The sequence below is a fragment of the Capsicum annuum genome, chromosome 2 (assembly GCF_002878395.1).
Source record: "Capsicum annuum cultivar UCD-10X-F1 chromosome 2, UCD10Xv1.1, whole genome shotgun sequence".
Taxonomy (NCBI): Eukaryota; Viridiplantae; Streptophyta; class Magnoliopsida; order Solanales; family Solanaceae; genus Capsicum; species Capsicum annuum.
Window position 1 is genome coordinate 102,161,649 of NC_061112.1, and position 21,711 is coordinate 102,183,359.

The following is a 21,711-nucleotide window of genomic DNA, read 5'->3' on the forward strand; positions in this document are numbered from 1 at the left end:
CACCCCCACCCCCACACTATTACCCCCGCCACCATTTTCCATCCTCTCTGCCCTTGCCCCCACCACCATCCTTCATCTTCTCATCCAACCCCACCTCACTTTCCCACCTCCAAATTCAGCTTCACTAGCCCCCCGTCCCCTCCTTATTCCTCATTCTTTCTTATTCAACTTTTTTTTCTTTTTGATTCTAAACTTAAATTTTTGAAATTTGATTTATGAAAATTTAAACTTCGATGAGATTGTATTTTGTTAGTGAATTGACTGTGGATTTTAGATTTTTCACATAAGATTCGATGGTCTCACTATCATCCTTTTTGGTGTTGTGAAATTGCATTTTGATTGTTTGAGCAATAATTGTTTCATCTTTCGAACTCAACTCGAATTTTGGTATAGGGATACTACTGTCTATCTTTATTTGATGGAAAACTAATGATTGATTCTTGTCTTCTGCTAATATATATTTTGATCACTGGACGTTCGTAATGCCGCATTAAAAATTGCATCGGAGGAGAAGGAGAAGACTAGATGAAGGAGGAGAAGCTTAGAGGATTGAATTGTTTAATTTATGTTTGGAAGCTTTCAACTAAGAAACTACAATGGAGAAAAAAAAGTTGGAGAAGACAACCAAAATTAAAAATAAAAATAAAAAGTGGGACCACATATTTCATTTATTTTAAATAAAAATTCAAACAAGTCAAAAAAATTAAGTAATATACTCAAAAAAAAATATTAAACATCTAGTTATATATTGTCAAATAAAATAATGCCACGTGTATGATTATATTGATTCAGATTTTTTTTCTCTTTTCTCACATGATTTTTGAAAAGTGTCTCTCTTAGGGAGCTATTTAATATATTTGAAAGTTATTAATGGGGGTATATAATTGCCCGTGTAGTTTAGGGTTTAAAGTAAGTTATGCGGATAAGTTCAGGGATGAAATGATATATTTTTTCTATATTTTATTATTATTTTATTTATAGTATTTATTTCAAAAGTTCATCCTCATTTCACTTATGATATCATATTCAAACACCACAACTTTTTTTTTTTTTTGAAATTTATAAGGTACAAAAATTTGAAATGTAAAATATGGAAGACGTTATAAAGAGCGTTGCAGAATGATTGATCAAGATTTATATACTTTTGAATGTAAGGAATGTGATACAAATCAACAAAAGAAATGACAATATCATGTTGAAGGATATTGGATCGGATAAATCAGGTAGGTCAACCCGGATTCATGTGTGGAGAAGTTAGATATATAACTATGTATCATATATTAATAAATAAAAGAAAGCGACACAACTATTTAAAAAATTGTGTTCCTTCAGAATTATTAAAGTATTCTCACAAAAGAAAAAAATTAAAACATCTTTATATTCTCTGCAATTACAGAAGAACAAAAAAACTTCTCTTCGTCTTTTTTCAATTTCTCTCAAATTCGTGTGAAGATTCGTTGAAGATTTCTTCTCCAAAAAGTGTTAGAACAATTCTATAACAGGTACACGATTATAGACTGTGATCTTTTGGTGAAATTTGTATTGTATACACGTGATTTCACTATTAGGCTAGTGAAACAAACTAAATGATCCTTCAAATTATGTGTCGAATTAGATTTTTCATTGGCTTCAGAGCCTATGATTTTATTTGTTTTTTCTAGTCTAAATATTTCTTCGATGAAGAGTGAAATAAGGGAAGAAACATATTTTTGTGGCGTGATGTTTAGTCTTAGGGATCATTTATTTGCATTTAATGGAGGTCTAAATCTGATTGGTTCAGACTTCAGACCATTAAGTGCATTTATTTTTTATTAAGATTTTAGCTCTTAATAGGTTTGAATAGGTCTTAATCATTCAGATCTAGAATCAAGTCTTAATAGATCTGAAGAGGTATTCTGGTGTTGAATAATATTCACCGCCACTTTGTTCATAATCATCAATCACCACCTTTTCCACCACCATCATTGTCAACTACCACCCATCACTACCATCCACCTCCACCATCGACAATACATGTCACTACCAACTACTATTGTCAACCGCTGCCACACCTACTACCTCTATTATTCTAATTATATTTACCGCCACCACCACCATCAACACCACTACCATCATCAACCACTACTGACCAATCCCTACTATCGACCAACTCATCTATCACAACTAGCACCACCTCTAACTACCACTAATACATCACAACCTCCACACATTCTTTGGCGACCACCACTATTGTCACTAGTAACGCCATCTCTACCATCACTTCAATCACTATCGTCACTATAATTTATCTCTACTAATAACTATCTCCACCATCACAACTAACAATATCTCCAACTAGCACCAACACATCGTCAACTATCATGCATTCATTTTTCAGTCATCACAACCAATACCTCCAACAACTAACATCAAGCAACGTCACATCACAACCACCATCACCACTATCAACCGCCACCATCATATCAGTCACTACAATACCAACCATCACAACTATAACCACTAACATTACTAATCACTAACATCAATCATTGTCACCGCAACCACCATTATAAACCATCTTCACTATTACTAATAAACATAAATATTTTTTTTCAATCAAATAATAATTTTATTGTATTAAATTACATACTTTTATGATATATAATTAATTTTTTATTTGAATTGTATTTTTATTTTATTATATATACAAATAATTTATTTTTTCACATTCAGATGTTAAAAAACAAACAATCTTAATCATTCAGTCTTCAGATCTAGAGACAACATTTTAATCATTCAGATGTGCATTAAGATTCAGAAGTCTGAATCTTAAAAGAACAAATGCAGCCTTAATCTGAAAGGATTGATTAATAGAGAGTTTTTTTCTTTTCCACCGCCTATTTCAATTTACAAGAGTCTGTTTTAATATGAGAAGGAAAAGTATCTGTATTTTTTTAATCTAGTATTTGATGAATATGTCATGTTTCATCTATTCTATGCCTAGTTGAAAATGTAGTCTTGAAATAGTGGGGGCAAAGGAATCCATGCTTATTCTCTTGGTTTGAGTGCAGTTTATGTAACTGCATATAGGATCGATAGAATGTGTTTTTCTTTAGCAACTTCAATTCTCATTGAGATCATTGCCAATAATTTTTAAGAAGTTTTCTATTCAAAAGTGAAAAGTTTTTTTTTTGTGTGTTAATGAAAATTTTGGTGCAGATTCATTTTTTTCTTGAGTTAAATATTTCTCCACTATTTTCGTTATAACAAGTTTTTTTTCAACAACCTTAATTGTTCACTTGTTCTGTGATAAAACAATGATGGAAATAATGAGAAATCTAACCTTCTTAGTAAAGATCAAAATTATCTTTTGGCAAGAATTTTGGGCTTCTTAGTAAAGATCAAAATTATCTTTTGGCAAGAATTTTGGGCTATTTTGAATATTTACATATGTATATGTGTATGTATTTATGAAGATCTAATATTTTTCTGTATGTGTTATAGAAAATAATGACGATAATAAAAATATCCAGACGAATTTCCACAAAGAAACAGAAGAATAGAGTGAAAATATTAATTGACAATTTGGTTAATCTCTTATCAGAATTCAATTTTTAAGATTATGATCTTATAATTTTTGTGGAACACATAACGAGGATTAACAAGTAAATTCAAGAAGTTGTGTGGGCTGGGGGTCTATTAATTGTAAGGAAAAAATATATGGTTTTATGGTCTGCATTGCCAAATAATTTTCATATGAAATTACTCGACAAATCTTGACATAAGTTAAATCTCAAAATGTCTAGATCTTACGAGTCGTTAAAACAAGATTTTATACGAAAGTACATTGACTTGAAGCTTCAGATGTCATTCTCACTGACTGCCTAAGAGAAATTTGCCTTTGCACTATATGTCATTCTCATTGTTCACATCAAAATATGGTCATGATATTGCACATTTATTTTGTACAATGGTTGTGTTGGGTTCAAAGTATATGAAAAAGTGTGAATGAAAAAATGAAGGAAAAATGATGGAGAAGGGAGACACCAATTTAGAAAGTGTACTCCCAAATTGGAAAGTTCACTCTTTCTCCCACATTGATGGAAGAAGAGAACTTGTGAGTGTTTAAAATAAGGAAAACTTACTCCACATGGTAAGTGAGGTAAGAAATAAGAGATGCCTCGCGTCGTCGTCGCTCGCTCACTCAGCTTGGCTTCGGCTTCTTGATCGATGAGATCTATCTGTTTGGACAAAATTTATTCGACAAAAAATTAATCCAAAGGGAAAGTAAAAATGCAGTAAATTTTTCTGTGTTTTGATCCTCTAGTTATATGCATGCATACCACTGTTTCGAACTGATGCTTCTGAGAGATGTATTGTTTCGAACCGATGCTTCTGAGAGATGCACTATTTCGAACTGATGCTTCAGAAGGATACAATCCTTCAACGAAATGACACACTGATTCATGAAATGGTCTGCCTGTTCAGAAAAGATACAATTTTTGGACGAACAAACATGATTTTTCAGAAAAGGTCACACCTTTTAAGTGAACCACTGCCACTTTTCAGAAGAGGCATATGAAAGCTATATAAACCTGTTTTCATCCACAGATTTAGACACAAAATTTTTCTGAAATAAAAATTCTCTTCTTGTCTTAAAAACATTCTGTATGATCAATCAAACTGTTGAGTGAGTTCGTAGAATCCGACAATTTGAGGTACTGCTATTGTTTGGATTGTAGGCCATTTTATCCTGGAAGGAAATTCCATAACCTTGGGTACAGTGAGGGGAATTATTCCTTAAGGACACTCCGTGAAGTCGGGGGACTTGGCCTTAAATTCTGTCTCATCTATTTTTTGAAATCTAACACACTTCTTGGATAAATTATTAAGTAATCTTGTGTTGAAGGTGTTAAAGAACTTCAAAGGTGTTCTTGTTTATACATAAACTATTGTTGAAGTTGGTGTTGCAATTATACAAATTCTTGTACCCGAAACTACATAAAATAACAGATTGTTTATATGTGACATGACTTGTTTAAATTTAAATTTGTTGTTTTATGCAATTATGTTCTTGATTGAGTGTTTCTATATCTGTTATAGAATTTATATTGGTTTAATCTTGAGTTTATGTGATTTAGGATAAGCTATTCTTAAATGATTGATTGTTTTAGTTTTATGACACATTAGAATTCGGATGATGATTGAAAACTTAGTGAACTTCCGATGTAAACCTGATGTGAAATAAAATAATGACATAGTTGATTATTTTAAGAATTATTATGAATATGAATTTGGACTAAGATAATATACATAGTTGTTTCACTATATGTCACACCTCTTTTTCGCCGAAGAAGGTCAAAGGACTTTTTCAATTAAAGTGACGATTTTGAATAAAGACTAATTGTTTACAGAGTCGCCACTTAGAATTGAGTTATGGTGTTCCAATCACCTTTTTGAATCCCTAATCAAAAGGAAATGACTCTTTATTGATATGCAAAAATAGAAGACCGAATAAGGAATTCTGTTGATTGAGGGGAAGGTATGAGGCACCCTTCGAGTCCCGTGGTTCTAGCATGATCGCTTTATCAACTTATACTTAACTAAAACTATTTTGATAAGCTATGTTGTTGGCCTCGATTCACTCACTTTTAACATCTAATAGCTAGTAAAAATGAATTTTAGGACGATCTTTGTCAAGGTGCATTATTGCATTCTTGAATTATTTTTAAACGTCTCAGAAAGATGCATACACCGTATTCTTAATCGAGACAAATATATTAAACATGTCTAAAGTGTATCTAGCGTTAAAGACATTTGTTTCGTCTCTCGTAAACTCGAGATAATTTTATCTTTATCCATTTTTATTCTTTTCACTCTTTATTTTGCAACGAGTTTTGGATTATTCCGCAATTCGTCTTGCTCCCTCCCAAATGGGTTTTCCCTTTCTTTTCTTTTTTCTGGATACGATGGGGTTTAAAATAGATTTAGATCCCATCTCGCTCCCTTATAAATATAATTTTTTTTCTTTTAATCATCATGCTGAGTATTGAATACAAATACATAACAAATCTCTTTGAACTAATTGCTTATACACAGAGAAGAACTTATAGAATCAGTGGCGTAGTTATTGATTAAAAATGAGGTCAATCCTAACTTTCTGTTCTAGGACAATTCAAGCAATCAAAAATGAATTTAGAAATAAATGAACAAGTCTAACTCAAGACTAATTTTTTTTTGTCAAACTTATTCATTATTAAAGTCAATTTGAGAAATCATTTTTTACAATATGAGAGCAATTTAATTGGAAATATCAACAATCATCTTTCCCAATCTGCCCATTATGATAGTAAATTTTCACATCTCATCAAAAGCAACAACTAAAATGATGGTTTTTGTATTATAAATTCACCATTTATTGTAATTAGGGAAAAGGGTTAAATATGTCCCTTAACTTTGCAAAAAGGTCTAAATATACCCTTCGTTACAAGTTTGGTCCAAATATGCCCTCGCTGTTAAAGTTTAGGAGCAAATATACCCCTAAACGTTGTGACAAGGTTCAAATATACCCTCCGTTACAAGTTTGGCCCAAATATGTCCTCACTGTTAAAGTTTAGGAGCAAATATACCCCTTAACCTTGCGAAAAGGTCCAAATATACCCTCCATTACAACCCATAACCTGACCCAATAATTTGAACCAACCCATAACCCGACCTAAACTTTGTTTATCAAAATTTCAATCTTATAATGTTATCAAAATATTTCATCAGTTCAATGACACTTCAAATATTATGTTAATGTTGTATTTTTCTTATTACCAGTGTGTTCTACTTCAAATATTGTGTTAATATTGCGGTTTTCAAACTTTGGTTTGTTTCCATTTTATTTGATTTTATCGCGAAGGACTCTAATCTACTAAAATATTTCAAAATAGTTGTAAAATGTGAAAGAATCAAGGTCATAGCTTCTCTAACTATTTCAGCTCCTAAGAGAGAGACAGAACCCCCCCCCCCCCCCCCCCCCAAAAAAAAAAAAGGATTGTCATACCTGAAATAGGCCTTGTTTCAATCTTTGGAAGTAATATCAATAATTTTTACAACAAACTTCTCAAGGGGCAGAGTAGAATCACTTTAATGTACAGATTTGATGCCTCAAGTTACACAGTTAGGTTCGCGAAACAGATTCATAATTTCTCCTCCGAAGGCTAGATAGACAGAAATAATGATCCTTGTTTAGATGACCACTGGAGATATTGTCTTGTTGCTGGAAAAAGAACCCTTAATGATGGAAAATAAAATTTGGGTTGGGTTATGGGTTGGTCCAAATTGGTGGGTCGGGTTATGGGTTGTAACGGAGGGTATATTTGGATCTTTTCAAAAGGTTAAGGGGTATATTTGCTCCTAAACTTTAACAGTGAGGGTATATTTGGGCCAAACTTGTAACGGAGGATATATTTGGACCTTTTTGCAAAGTTTAGGGGTATATTTGCTTCTAAACTTTAACAGCGAGGGTATATTTGGACTAAATTGTAACGGAGGGTATATTTAGATCTTTTCGCAAAGTTAAGGGGTATATTTGACCCTTCTCCCTTGTAATTAATTTTCTGTTTAAGCAAATTAATCAGAGAATAATGAACATTTAGAGAAAACGTTAGATATTAAAAGAATTAAATTTGAAACCAAGTAAAAAAAATTATTACTCGAAATTTCTTCTTAAAATGATGATCTCGAATGAGAAATACTTCATCAAATAAATCAACTTAACTATCTATCTAAAAAAAATGAGGCAAAAAATAAACATATCATATTTATGCAACAAAATTTATGCCAACGTTATAAGGATGAACTGAAATTTTGACTTAAAAATGGGCTTTTGGCAAAGTTATAAACAACCAACGTCGTTCGGTTAATCCTAAAAAAAATGCAGCATCTAAAGTTGACTTTAAGTTTGGTGATACCCATTAGATCAAATGAAAGCCTTCCGATAGCAACACGAGACATTTTGAGTATCATAATGATCAACTATGAATCTGAAAACCATACATGATTTGAATGTCTTAGAGGAAAATTTTTAACGAACATAACAAACAATTATCCCGTCATAAACTTGAATATACAGATAAAATCCTCCCCGCTCTCTCTCTATTTTTGTAATCTTTGTTGTTTATGACTTTGCGTATATTTTTTTAATGTTTTCTGTCTCCTTCTTCTCCTATCTTTTAACTTTTCCTTTTGTGTGTGCATGTATATGATTACTGCATAAATAATGTATTCTTAATCCTTTTTTTTATTTTTTTGTTTTTGCATACGTGCATGCATGCGGCTAAAGTTCTAGTTTATAATACGACTACACTAATCACATATCAATCGAGTGTAATGTTGCATTTTTAACGCTAATCACCCTAACAATTATCTCATTTAAAATTCAAAACTAATCTAGTTAACTTCATTTCAAAAATGACAAACAACTTATAAATGAAGACATAGAGCAATTCACATAGAAATAATAAACTATACACACTAAATAATATAAAAAGTCATTGGAACAACTTCATTCATACTTTGATTCCACAAAATTATGAATAAAGAAACCAAATAAGAACCTGTGTGGTAGTATAATTGAAGTAGAAACAAAAACGCCTTCACCGAAAACTTGAACGGGAACCCAAACTCAAACTTCAAACTACAATCTTCAACAATGCTCTTCGTATTTTACTGTACGTTTTCTCTCTTTTTACCATTTTTTTTCTAATCTCCTATTCTTCTTCTCCAAGTTCTTGTTTTCTTCCTTTCTTCTCATTGTTTTTCTTTAACTTTCGTCTAAGTTTTTTGGTTTGTGTATCCGTCCTTTTTTTCTCAAGTGTTATCTTCTCTGTTTTTTTTCTTTTCTTCAATGTTGTCCTCTAAATCCGTGTGTTTTGTGTGTGTATTGTGTTGTCTATATAGTGTTAGGAAAGTTGAGAGAGTTTGCTGAGAAAAGAGAATTGTGGGAGAGTGTATCGCCCTGAGAGTACACCCAGGGCGCCACACGGTGCTTACCGTCACAAGTGACCTTAAGATAGCCCATGATATTGGTACCTGCTGTGAGCACTGAGTATAACTGTTACATATGCAGAAGTAAACTGAAAAATGCTATAAGGTTTTAAAACATAGTTCCGATAATATCTACAAAACAATACTAATAAAATGACTGAAAATTGACTAACTGTTTGCACTAGTCTGAAAGCCTCTAACTGAATAACTAAGTAGTTAATGGGAAAATCCCCCAACTAACTCCGACTGACTGCTAAAAACTGAGAAACTGAAATAACATATTTGGTCCTTAGAACATGAGGACTCACCACTACTGCTGCGACTGGTACGCTGAGATATCTAAGTACGGTCGAGAACCTGAGCGCCCGAACCTATGATATGAAACATCATAGCGTAAGAAAAGAGTGTGAGATCAGTACTTTGAATGTACTGGTATGCTAAATGAGGTTAGGCATCATGCATGGGCTCATGAACATGACTAATACAGACTGAATAGCATGAAATAACTGAATAACTGACATGAATGCCTGAATGCTATAAAATTTGAGAATGCATGACCAAACATATAACATGATTCTAAAAATAGTCTGTAACCTAATGTACTGAAATATGATAACTGAATAACTGATAACTGTATGCTATGGTCAATGCAACCTGAACTGAAGTATACTGAATACTAAACGGAGACTGTGGGAGCTAGCTATAACCGACATGCCCTAATGTACTATCACTGTACAACCTGTAACCCCAATTGGAAGGGTATCAATACCATGCCACGGGTATTAATGCAGGCTATGTGGATCCACTAATCTGAAGTCCTGAAGGACGAGGGTGTCATGCCTATCTGACGGGGGACCCCTCAACTCTACAGTAGCACCGTAGGTATGGAACTTAGGTACTACTAACGTCTCATGCCTATTAACGGGGGAGACGAGTGTCTCATGCACTGACGGGGGAGACGCCATCCCTATGTTCACTCGGTGCTAAGGTATACTCCCAACTGAAAGACATTGATTTATTAGACTGAACTGAGTTTAACTGACTCTAAATTCTAATAGTGTTCATTATGGTAGTAATAACTGAGAAATCAACTATGCTCATGGTTTATATGCACTATTTTGTAACTACTAAAATTCTGTAAGCAGCTAAGTTCTTAGGTATTCATAACCCCCAGGACTCGATAGCAGTAACAACAAAATCTTACTAAAACTTTCAGGACATGACGTAGTCAATATTCAAAACTCATTCTTTGAGGCATTTCATCAAACACTTGCAATGCATGGTCTAAGCTAAGCATGGAAACGGTCTTAAGCATGTAGTAATGGCATGATTTCACTATTAAAATCACCAAATAAGGTTTAATTCAGCAAACAACCATTTAAACAACAATTACGTGTAAACATGGCATAAAATCAAAATTCATTAGGGATTCATGGTTAAAATCATAAAAACTTATAAAAAAATCATAACTTTAAATTTGAAATTGGATTCTTAGACTCCATGGGTGGAAAGGACCCATGGATGAACATCTAACATACCTTGGTTTGTGAATTTGTGAGAGTTGTTGGAAATTTCTCGGAGCTTGAACTTGAATGTGATGAACCTAGGGTTTTGTTCTTGAGAGAATTTGAGTGAATTATGACAAATTATGCTATTTGGGGTTTTAATCCTGTGTTTTAGATTAGTTGGGTGAAGGGAAAATGACCCATTTTCCCTTAAAAATTCAGAACAAGAACTAAAAAAAATACACAGACCGGACTAGGCAGGCAACCGCAAGCTCTGGAGCACCGCTCTAGGCAGGGCGCCGCAGGCTACATAGTGCCGCTCTGCGAGAGGCGCCACGGGATAATTGCCCTGAGTTTCTATTTTGGAATTCCAATCACGCCCTTATGCTTGTCCAAAAATTTCGAAACTCACTCGATATGTACTATTGGCTCTCTCAGTAATGAATCAACTTAAAAACTAACTATACGATGTCGTAAAGGTCGAGAATAAATTCATCAAAGTTTTAGGGATTTAGAAATGACTAATTCCTACCACTTAGTAAAATATTCTAAGTCCTGGACCCCTTTTCTACATGCAAGAATGAGATGAAACAAATCTAGAATCTTACGGGGTCTTACAATATCTCTTCCTTGCGAAAATTCATCCTCGAATGAGACTGATTAAGCTGAGAGGCATTGAGGTACTGCGACTATACTGACATACAAAGTTGAAACATGACTGAATCTTGAGACATGACACATGACTGAGTTGGTTCATGAATGCATAAATAATATGAGAATGATATGAGGTTGGAGCTAAGCATGGGACAGAGTAAATCTAAGAAAAACTGTTATGTTAGGTTGAATATGAGTTTGCAGAGAAGAGATGAGGGTACTTGGTTCGCATGTCTGCTTCTGCTTCCTAAGTGGCTCCCTCAACGGACTGGTTTCGTCATAGAACTTTGTCCAAGGAAACTTCTTTGTTTCTTAGTCTACGAATCTGACGATCGAGGATTTCTACTGGGACTTCTTTATATGATAGACTGTTCTGATCATTTACACTCTCTACAGGGACTACAACTGCTGGGTCACCTATGTACTTCCTTACCAAAGAGACATGAAAAACTGGGTGCACAGATTCTAAGTCTATAGGCAACTCAAGCTATAGGCTACTTTTCTGAAATGACTCAAAATTCTATAAGGACCAACATATCGGGAACTAAGCTTCCCCTTCTTACCGAACCTCTTCACCCCTTCCATGGGAGAGATTTTTAAATACACAATATCGCCAATCTCAAACTCAAGATCTTTTCTTCTTACATCTATATATGACTTCTTCTGGCTCTGGGCTGTCTTAATCCTCTCTCTGATCAATTATACTTTCTCTAAAGCATCAAACACTAGATAAAGTCCTATCAAAGCGGTCTTACCTACCTCAAACTAACTAATCGGAGATCTATATCTCCTTCTATAAAGAACCTCAAATGGAGCCATCTAAATACTAAAATGATAGCTGTTATTATACGTGAACACAATCAAAGACAAGTGATCATCCCAATTACCCTTAAAATCAAGAACACACGCTCTCAACATATCCTCTAAAGTTTGAATGGTCCTTTATGCTTGACTATCTGTCTGAGGGTGAAAGGCCGTACTAAGGTGGACTTGGGTACCAAGACCTTTTTGGAAGACTTTCCAAAAGAGAGGTAAACTACATACCTCTATCTGAAATTATGGACAATGGGACATCGTGTAATCTAACCAACTTTCTAATATAAATCCTGGCATAGTCCTCAGCTAAAATAGAAGTATGGACTGGCAAGAAGTGGGTAGACTTGGTCATCCTATCTACAATGACCCAAATCGAATCATGCTGATGATGAGTACGAGGAAAACCCATCATAAAGTCCATGTTCACTTCTTCCCACTTTAATATGGGAATACTGAATTCCTATATAGAACCACTAGGCTTATGGTGCTCAATATTCACTTGCTGACAAGTAGAGAAATTAGCCACAAACTCTGCAATATCTCTCTTCATCCCACTCCAGCAATATACTTCTCACAAATTACGATACATCTTAGTGGCCCTCTGGGTGAATAAAATATTATGCACCTTGCACTTCATCAAGAATTTACTATCTTACATCATCTACACATGACACAAGTAGCCTACCCTGGCAACGCAACACACCATCTCCTCCTTGGGAGAAAACCTTTACTTTTTGATCTCTAATTGACTCTTTCAGCTTAACTAAACTGGGATCCCTGTCTTTCTTTTCTTTCACCTTAGAAACCAAGGAAGATTCCAAACTATTCTGCACCCAAACACTACTCTCAACCGAATCAATCAAACGGATACTTAGTTTGGAAAGTTGGTGAACTTCCTGAACTAAATTCTTCTTACCATTCTCAACTTGAGCAACACTACCCATAGACAACCTACTGAGAGCGTCTGCCACTACACTGGCCTTGCTCTGGTGGTACAAAACACTCATGTCATAGTTTTTCAATAACTTTAACCACCTTCTCTGACGCAAGTTCAGGTCTTTCTATGAAAACACATACTGTAGGATTTTGTGATCAGTAAGCACATCAACATGCACCCCATACAAATAATGCCTCAAAATTTTCAAGGCAAACACAACAACTGCTATATTAAGATCATGGGTGGGGTAATTATTTTTATGCGACTTAAGCCACCTAGAGGAATCGGCAATAACCTTAACTCTCTGCATCAAAACACACCCCAAACCAACTCTGGAAGCATCACAGTACATAATAAATCCGTCTGAACCATCAGGCAGAGTCAAAACTGGGGCTGTATTGAGTTGAGTCTTCAACTCCTTAAAACTGTTCTCACAAAAATCTGACCACTGGAACTTGAATTTCTTCTAAGTCAATCTGGACATGGGGGATGCAATAGATGAAAATCACTCAACAAACCATCGGTGATAGCCAACCAAACATAAGAAACTCCTAATATCTGACGGAGATATATGTTTAGGCTAGTTTATCACTACTTTGGTCTTTTGAAGATCAACTCCAATACCATTACCAAAAATTATATGACCAAGAAAAGCTACTGACCTTAGCCAAAATTTGGATTTACTGCATTTGGCGAACAACTAATGGGCTCTGAGTGTCTGTAATACTATTCTGAGATGGTCTGCGTGATCATTTTCATTATGAAAATAGACAAAGATGTCATCTATGAAGACTATGACGAACATGTCCAAGTACTACTTGAACACTTTGTTCATCAAATCCATGAAAGCTGCTGGGGCATTGGTAAGGCCAAATGACATGACTAGAAATTCGAAATGACCACACCAAGTTTTGAATGCTATTTTCGGAATGTCATATTCTTTTACTCTGAGCTGATAATAGCTAAATCTGAGGTCTATCTTAAAAAAGTAACTTGCACCCTGAAGTTGGTCAAATAAATCATCAATTCTTAGAAGTGGGTATTTATTCTTGATGGTGAATTTGTTCAGCTGACGGTAGTCTATACACATTCTAAGAGAACCATTTTTCTTTCACAAAAATAGGACTGGAGCATCCCAAGGAGATACGTTGGGCCTAATGAATCCTTTATCTAAGAGGCCTTTCAATTGTTCTTTCCAATCTTTAAGTTCAGTTGGAGCCATTTTATATGGCGGAATAGAGATGGGCTGGGTATCTGGGAGAAGGTTTATCCCAAAGTCGATTTCCCTTTCGAGAGGAACTTCGGGAAGATCTTCAGGGAACATATCTAGAAATTCTCTCTCTACTAAAACTAATCAAGACTAGGAGTCACGAAATTGGAGTCTTTAACTCGAACAAGATGCTAGACACACCCCTTGGATATTATTTTTCTTGCTCTAAGGTATGAAATAAGCTGACCCTTAAGTGCTGAATTACTACCCCTCCATTCTAGGATTGGTTCATCTAAAAACTGAAAATGAACAATTCTGTTTCTATAATCAACTGACACATAGAATGAGTGAAGCCAATCCATGCCGAGAATGATATCAAAATTAGTCATCTCTAACTCTACAAGATCAACTAAAGTGACTTTTTGGAATATAGTGACCGGATAGTTCCTGTATACCTGGTTGGCTACAATAGAGACACTTACTGGGGTAGACAATAAAAAGGGTTTTTCTAAGGTTTTGGGACTGACTCTGAAATTGATAGCTATATAGGGGGTCATAAAAGAGATAGAAGATCCGGGATCTAACAATGCAAAAATATGTAAATGAAAGACCTGTAACGTACCCGTAACCATATTTGGAGAACTTTTCTGATCTTTATGGAAACGGAGTAATAAAGTCTGTTTTGGCGCTGACCACTGGTGACACTAGAACTGGCGCCCCGCTAAATTGGGTGATCTAATGGTACTGTTGAAGAGGTAACCTGACCTTGTTGGCGATCATTCCTACCTATCCACACACTTCTCGAACACTCCCTCAATCTGTGGCTTGGTTTGCCACATTCTAAACACACATCACTGCCAGCCCTGCACACACCTTGATGATTCTTCCCATACTTCTGACAAAGAGGGTTAGTTCGAGCATTGTTAATAGTACCCTGAGGCTTAGGGCTGGCGCCCTATCCCTATTATAACTTCTAAATCTCCTCACTGGGGCACTAGCTGAGGACAGAGCTGGGGCTGAAGATTTTTGTAGAAACTGAGGTCGGTCACCACCTTTCAACCTTGGCTAATCAAAGTTGAAGCTACCTAATTTGGCTCTTTTATTCTCTCTCTCTTTCTCTTATTCTTCTGTTCCTCAATCTGTTAAGCATGGACCATCAACCTAGATAAGTCTATCTTTTTAATCAGCATTGCGGTCCTATACTTCTTGATCACACTGTCTGATACACTAGACACAAACTTACTCATCTTAGACCTATTATCAACGACCACATGTGGAGCATACCTGGCTAACTGAGTGAATTTGAGAGAATATTCTTTCACACTCATATTGCCCTGCTTCAGGTTGATAGACTCTAACACCTTAGCCTCTCTCAACTCTAATAGAAAGAATCTATCTAAAAAGGTAGTAGCAAACTCTTCCCACTCTATAGGCCCTGCATCTGCGCCTCTATCAACTTCTACTACTTAAACCACTTATGGGCTATATCTTGCAACTGATAGGCAGCTAACTCGGCACTCTCACTAGTAGTTACCCCCATGATGTCTGTTACTTTCTGTACCATGTTAAGGAATTTCTGCGGATCCTCGTTAGACTTGGATCTAAAAAAAAAGGGGGATTCAAGGAAGGAGGATTCATTCAGGTAAAGTCCCAAATTCTAGCTGCAATAGTATTGGCCACTGGGTTGGCCTGAACACCAGCTGGCCAAACATTTTGAGCTGCCACAGAATTTCTAGAGTGGTAAATGCTGCTTTGAATTATGCATGAGAAACATGCTCATTCAGTGGATCTTTCTGAATTGGTGGAGGTACTGGCTGGTTCCCAATTCTTCTTTCATTAGTCTTTATAGGAGGCATGTTCTAGAAGCAGAAGGAAAAGTTGAATTAGACAGAGTTTAACTTGAGGTCATGCTCACTCGCACTATATGAACACTGAAAGAAGGAAACTCTTCCTAAAAGCACCTCGTAGCCTCTTGCCCATAAGTGTGGTGCGCTACACAACCATGCACAAGACTCTACTTGACGTGGATTTCAGACTCCCTAGGATACTTTAAAACCTTAGGCTCTGATACAAAGTTTGTAATGCCCAGAGAGTACACCTCGGGCACCACACATGCTTATAGTCACTAGTGACCCCAAGCTAACCCATGATATTAGTACCTGCTGTGAGCACTAAGTATAACTGTTATCATATGTGGAAGTAAACTGAAAAATGCCATAAGGTTTTAGAACATAGTTCTGATAATATTTACAAACAATACTGATAAAATGACTGAAAATTTACTATTTGTACTAGTTTTAAAGCCTCGAATTAAATAACGGAGGAGTTGATGGGACAATCTCCCAACTAAATCCGACCGACTACTAAAATCTAAGAAACTAAAATAACATATTTGGTCCTCAAAACAGAAGGACTTACCACTGCTGCTGCGACTGGTACACTGAGATATCTAAGTACGGTCGGGAACCTGAGCATCCGAACCAATGATATGAAATATTATAGCATAAGAAAAGAGTATACGATCAGTTATTTGAATATACTGGTATGCTAAATGAGGTTAGGCTAATATGCATGGGCTCATGGACACGACTAATACTAATTGAATAGCATGAAATAACTGAATAACTGATATGAATGTGTGAATACTGTAAAATATGAGAATGCATGACCAAGATAATATGATTCTGAAAATAGTTTGTAACCTGAAGTACTAAAATCTGATAACTGAATAACTGATAACTGTATGCTATAGTCTACAGAATACTGAATGAAGACTGTGAGAGCTATATATAACCGACATTCCCTAATGTACTATCAGGGTCTAAATTGTAACCCCAATTGGATTAGTGTCAATACCGTGCCATGGGTACTAACGCTGGTTGTGTGGATCCTCTAATCTGAAGTCCCAAAAGATAAGGGTGTTATGCCTATCTGACGGGGGACCCCTTAACTCTACAATGACATTGTAGTTATGGAACTTAGGGACTGCTACTAATGTCTCATGCCTATTGACGGGGGAGGCGAGTGTTTCATACCTACTGATAGGGGGAGACACCATCCCTATGTCCACTCAGTGATAAGGTTTACTCCTAATTGAAAGACACCAATTTATTAGACTGAACTGAGTTTAACTAACTCTGAATTCTAATAGTATTTATTATGGTAGTAATAACTGACAAATCAACTATGCTCATATTTTATCTGAACTATTCTATAACTACTAAAATTATGTATACAACTAAGTTTTTGGGTATTCATAACCCCTAGGACTCGATAGCAGTAACAACAAAATCTTACTAAAACTTTGAGGACATGACATGCAATCAATATTCAAAACTCATTATTTGAGGCATTTCATCAAACACTTGCAATGCATGGTCTAAGCTAAGCATGAGAATAGTCTTAAGCATGTAGTAATGGCATGATTTCACTACTAAAATCACCAAATAAGGTTTAATTCAGCGAACAATATGATTTAAAAATCAGTTACGTGAAACATGGCATAGAATCAAAATTCATTAGGATTCAGGGTTAAAATCACAAAAACTTATAAAAAAATCATAACTTTAAATTTGAAATTGGATTTTTGGAATCCATGGGTGAAAAGGACCCATGGATGAACATTTAACATACCTTGGTTGTGAATCCGTGAGAGTTGTTGGAAACCTCTTGGAGCTTGGACTTGAATTTGATGAACCTAGGGTTTTGTTCTTGAGAGAATTTGAGTGAATTATGACAAATTATGCTATTTAGGACTTTATTCCCATGTTTTAGATTAATTGGGTGAAGGGAAAATGACTCATTTGCTCTTAAAAATACGGAACAAGAACTATAAAAATACACGGATCAGACTGGGTAGGGCGCCGTGGGCTTTGAAGCATCGCTCTGGGTGAGGCACCACGGGCTAATCGCCCTGAGCTTCTATTTTGGAATTCTAAACACGCCCTTACGCTTGTCCAAAAATTTTGAAACTTACCCAAGATGTACTATTGACTCTCCCGATCATGAATCAACTTAAAAACTAACTATCCAATGTCAAAAAGATCGAGAATCAATTCATCAAAGTTTTAGGGCTTTAGAAATGACTAAGTCCTAGCACTTAGTAAAGTATTCTAAGTCCTGAACCCCTTTTCTACATGCAAGAATGAGCTAAAATGAATCTAGAATCTTACGGGGTTTTACAGAGGGGTTGAGGAAAGTGGGGGTGTACAGATTGGGTGGTTTTATTAGGATAGGATATTTTTTAATTAAAACCTAAGCTTAATGAAAACATATATTTTTAAAAAAGATTTTTATTGTTAAAAAAGAAATAAAAATAATATATATCCTAAAATGTAACTCTATTTTTAAAGAAAAATCTTTTCACAATTTTCAAATAAAATCTACTAAAAATAAAATAAAAATAAAAGCTGAAAAATATATTAGAGAAAAAAAAATATTTTTATGCTAAAAATACGTAAAATTTAGGAGAGTATCAAAATTACGTGTCTACACTATACTTTATAATTATTTAAATCAGTATTTTAACTTTTGCAAGAAATATTATCGCCAAGCTTAATAAAGGTATAAGCTTATAGGTGATAACTATGAACTGTGGATTATGAAAATTAAATATGTCCTGGAAGAGCAAGAGGTTCATGAAGTTCTTAATGTGTCTATGACACTTTTTGAAAATGGTGATACCCCCAACATGTGAAACATCTTGAGGCATAGCAAGTTTGTAAAAGGAAGATTTGTTTTGCTCGTATAACATTGTTGAGCAACATGGATAACGATATCATGGGAGAATTTCAAAACTATAATGATGCTAAGGATATGTGGTCTGCATTAAAAGAAAAAGTTGTTCGTATTTAATTGTCAATTTAAGGGCTCTTACTATTAATTTTGATACTTATAAGAAATGTCTTGATCATATTATACATAAGCATCTGCGTCATATGTCAAATATGGTAAATGAACTGAAAGATGTTTGTTATGTGTTGATCGAGGAGCAACAACTCCAAGTTGTGATTCTCTCCCTATACCTGAGATGAAAAAATATGAAAATACACTTAACACACAATATTCGTATCAAAATTATGAAAGATGATAAGCGTCTTTTAGAACTTGAGGAAGAGCGCGTTGGAGTAGTCAATGATGCCACAAATGTGTATATCACTAGTTCAGACTCTAATGATGAACATGATATCATACACAAAAATGATAAACTTTTTCATTAGGTTGGCCTAAACTATATAAATTCCTTCCCTAGTGAAAGTATTTACTTAAAATACTGGTTGGCTTTCTCTCTCCCAATTTTGAATAATATACTTATACATTAGGTTGACCCTCATACATTACTGGAATGTATGAGAAAATTAATTAGCCTATATTTATGGAAAGTGATATCAGATAATATCTTTCTCTTCCTTAATTAACGCCATTAATTATCTATCATCATGTGGTGTATGGTTAAATATAGTAACTTAAGTTCAAATGAAAAAAAAATCTTAAACATCACAATTAATTTTCTTTTTTGTTGCATTATGTTTTGAAAAAAAGTCGACATCTGCTTTCTTCAATTCTCCAAATATCAATATGAACATCCCCATATTGTTGCGTCATTCAGGTATTTAAGAGTCGAAAATTATTTATCAATATAAAAGTGATGCAATTATTGTTTCAAAAAGTATAACCTTCTTGAAATTGATTGCGACGATCACGATGGAATTGAATATTGATGAAGTTCAGAAAAAAATTGAAGTAAAATACATTATTGAAGGTAATTCCTCTTCAATTATCATAAAGAATGACAATGGAGTGAGGGTTTACATTATTGAAGGTAATTCGTCTCTGATGTGTAGGTCACAACTGACGTACCTATGATTTTCTTCCCAAATGAAACGTGAACATGATAATTTCATTATGATAACACTTTTTTTGAATAACTAATTTACAGTGTACCTACAAACAATTTGGAAAACTATTATGACTTTATTTGAAATTATTGTTTTTGGTTCATTTTAATTTATAGTTTGTAATTGGTATTTCGTGTTTTTTATTTTGATTGAATAATTATGATTTGCAGTATTATGGTACATGACTTTGGCGGAGTTACTAGTTTTAACATATGTTGCAAAATCCAATTCTCATTCCTTTGGTTTTGAGAATTGGTTCTAATTGTATTTCATTATATACTCAGTATGAATGATGAAAGGTATCTATATTATAATCACATATTGAATGTATTATGTTGCCTATGTTATACTTAAAAGATTATTTAAAATATCTGAGGTATGGAATATGATAACTTTTTGATTAAGTGTTAAGATTAAACTAGCGTGCATACTTATGTATAAACTGACTCATACATAGCTGCTTGCATATATAATAAAATTTGTTTAAAAGTAGCAGTGTTAATTCTAATGTATGAGGATGCATTATATTATTACTTGTATAAGGTTTACACATACATGTTTACCTTTTGTATGAGGTTGTCTTTTATTTATTTTGGCAATATGCTTCTACATATAAGATTTCATTATAGCTACAGCCAAAACAAATAAAATACCTCATACGATATTTTTACATATATGGGAAAACCTTATACTAGTAATAATATAATCTGAACAAATGTATAATGAAATCAGTTGATAGTCTGGACAACTATATAATGAGATCAGTACAAAATTTCTTTACACGTAGCAGTATAAATTACAATGTATGAGGATGCATTATACATGTATTTTATTCTATAATTTTATTTCCCTAGTTGGTTCTAGTCCTTCTCAAGGTGAGGTGACTAGTGCAGAATTTCATAAATCTATTCATGTTATTACCCAGCTGGTTGCTGCTCAGGCTAAGCAAGATACATCTGGTGGTTTTTCTGCTAAAGACACAAGGGTTGGTTAGTTTATGAAACTGAATCCTCCTACTTTCACTGGTGTGATGGCGAAGAAGGATCCTCAGGCTTTCTTAGAGGAAATTGAAAAGATATTTTGGGTGATGCAGGATACCAATGTTGAGGGGGTGAACTTTGCAGCTTTATCAGCTCAAAGATATTGCATACCGATGGTATAAAGAGTGGGATAGGGATAGCGGTGATGTGGAAGAGTCATCTTTGTGGGAGACATTTTCTAAGGCCTTCTTAGATTGTTTCTTTCCTCAAAAGCTGAGAGAAGCAAAGATGAAGGAGTTTGTGAATCTCAAGTAAGGGAGAATGTCTCTTAAGGAATATGCCTTGAAGTTCCATCAGCTGTCAAGTATGCTCCTGATTTGGTGGCTGACATAAGGGTGAGAATGAGAAAGTTCACTTCTAGGCTATCTCGAGATTTGATGCTTGATAGCAAGACTACTTTGCTGATTGAGGATATGGATATTTTGAGGTTGATTGTTCATATGCAGTAAGTAGAGGATAAAAAAAGAGACAAACAAAGTTTGGGGACAGAAAGGAAAAGAGGAGCAGGTTTTTTGAGTAGGGTAGAGCTCAGCAATAGGGTAGTCAGGATGGAGGTAAATGGCCAAAAAATAAGTGAGGGAGTTTAGGTTCCTTCTCTACTGCTAGTGCTCCTTACTCGAAGAAGTTGGGTGATAGGCGT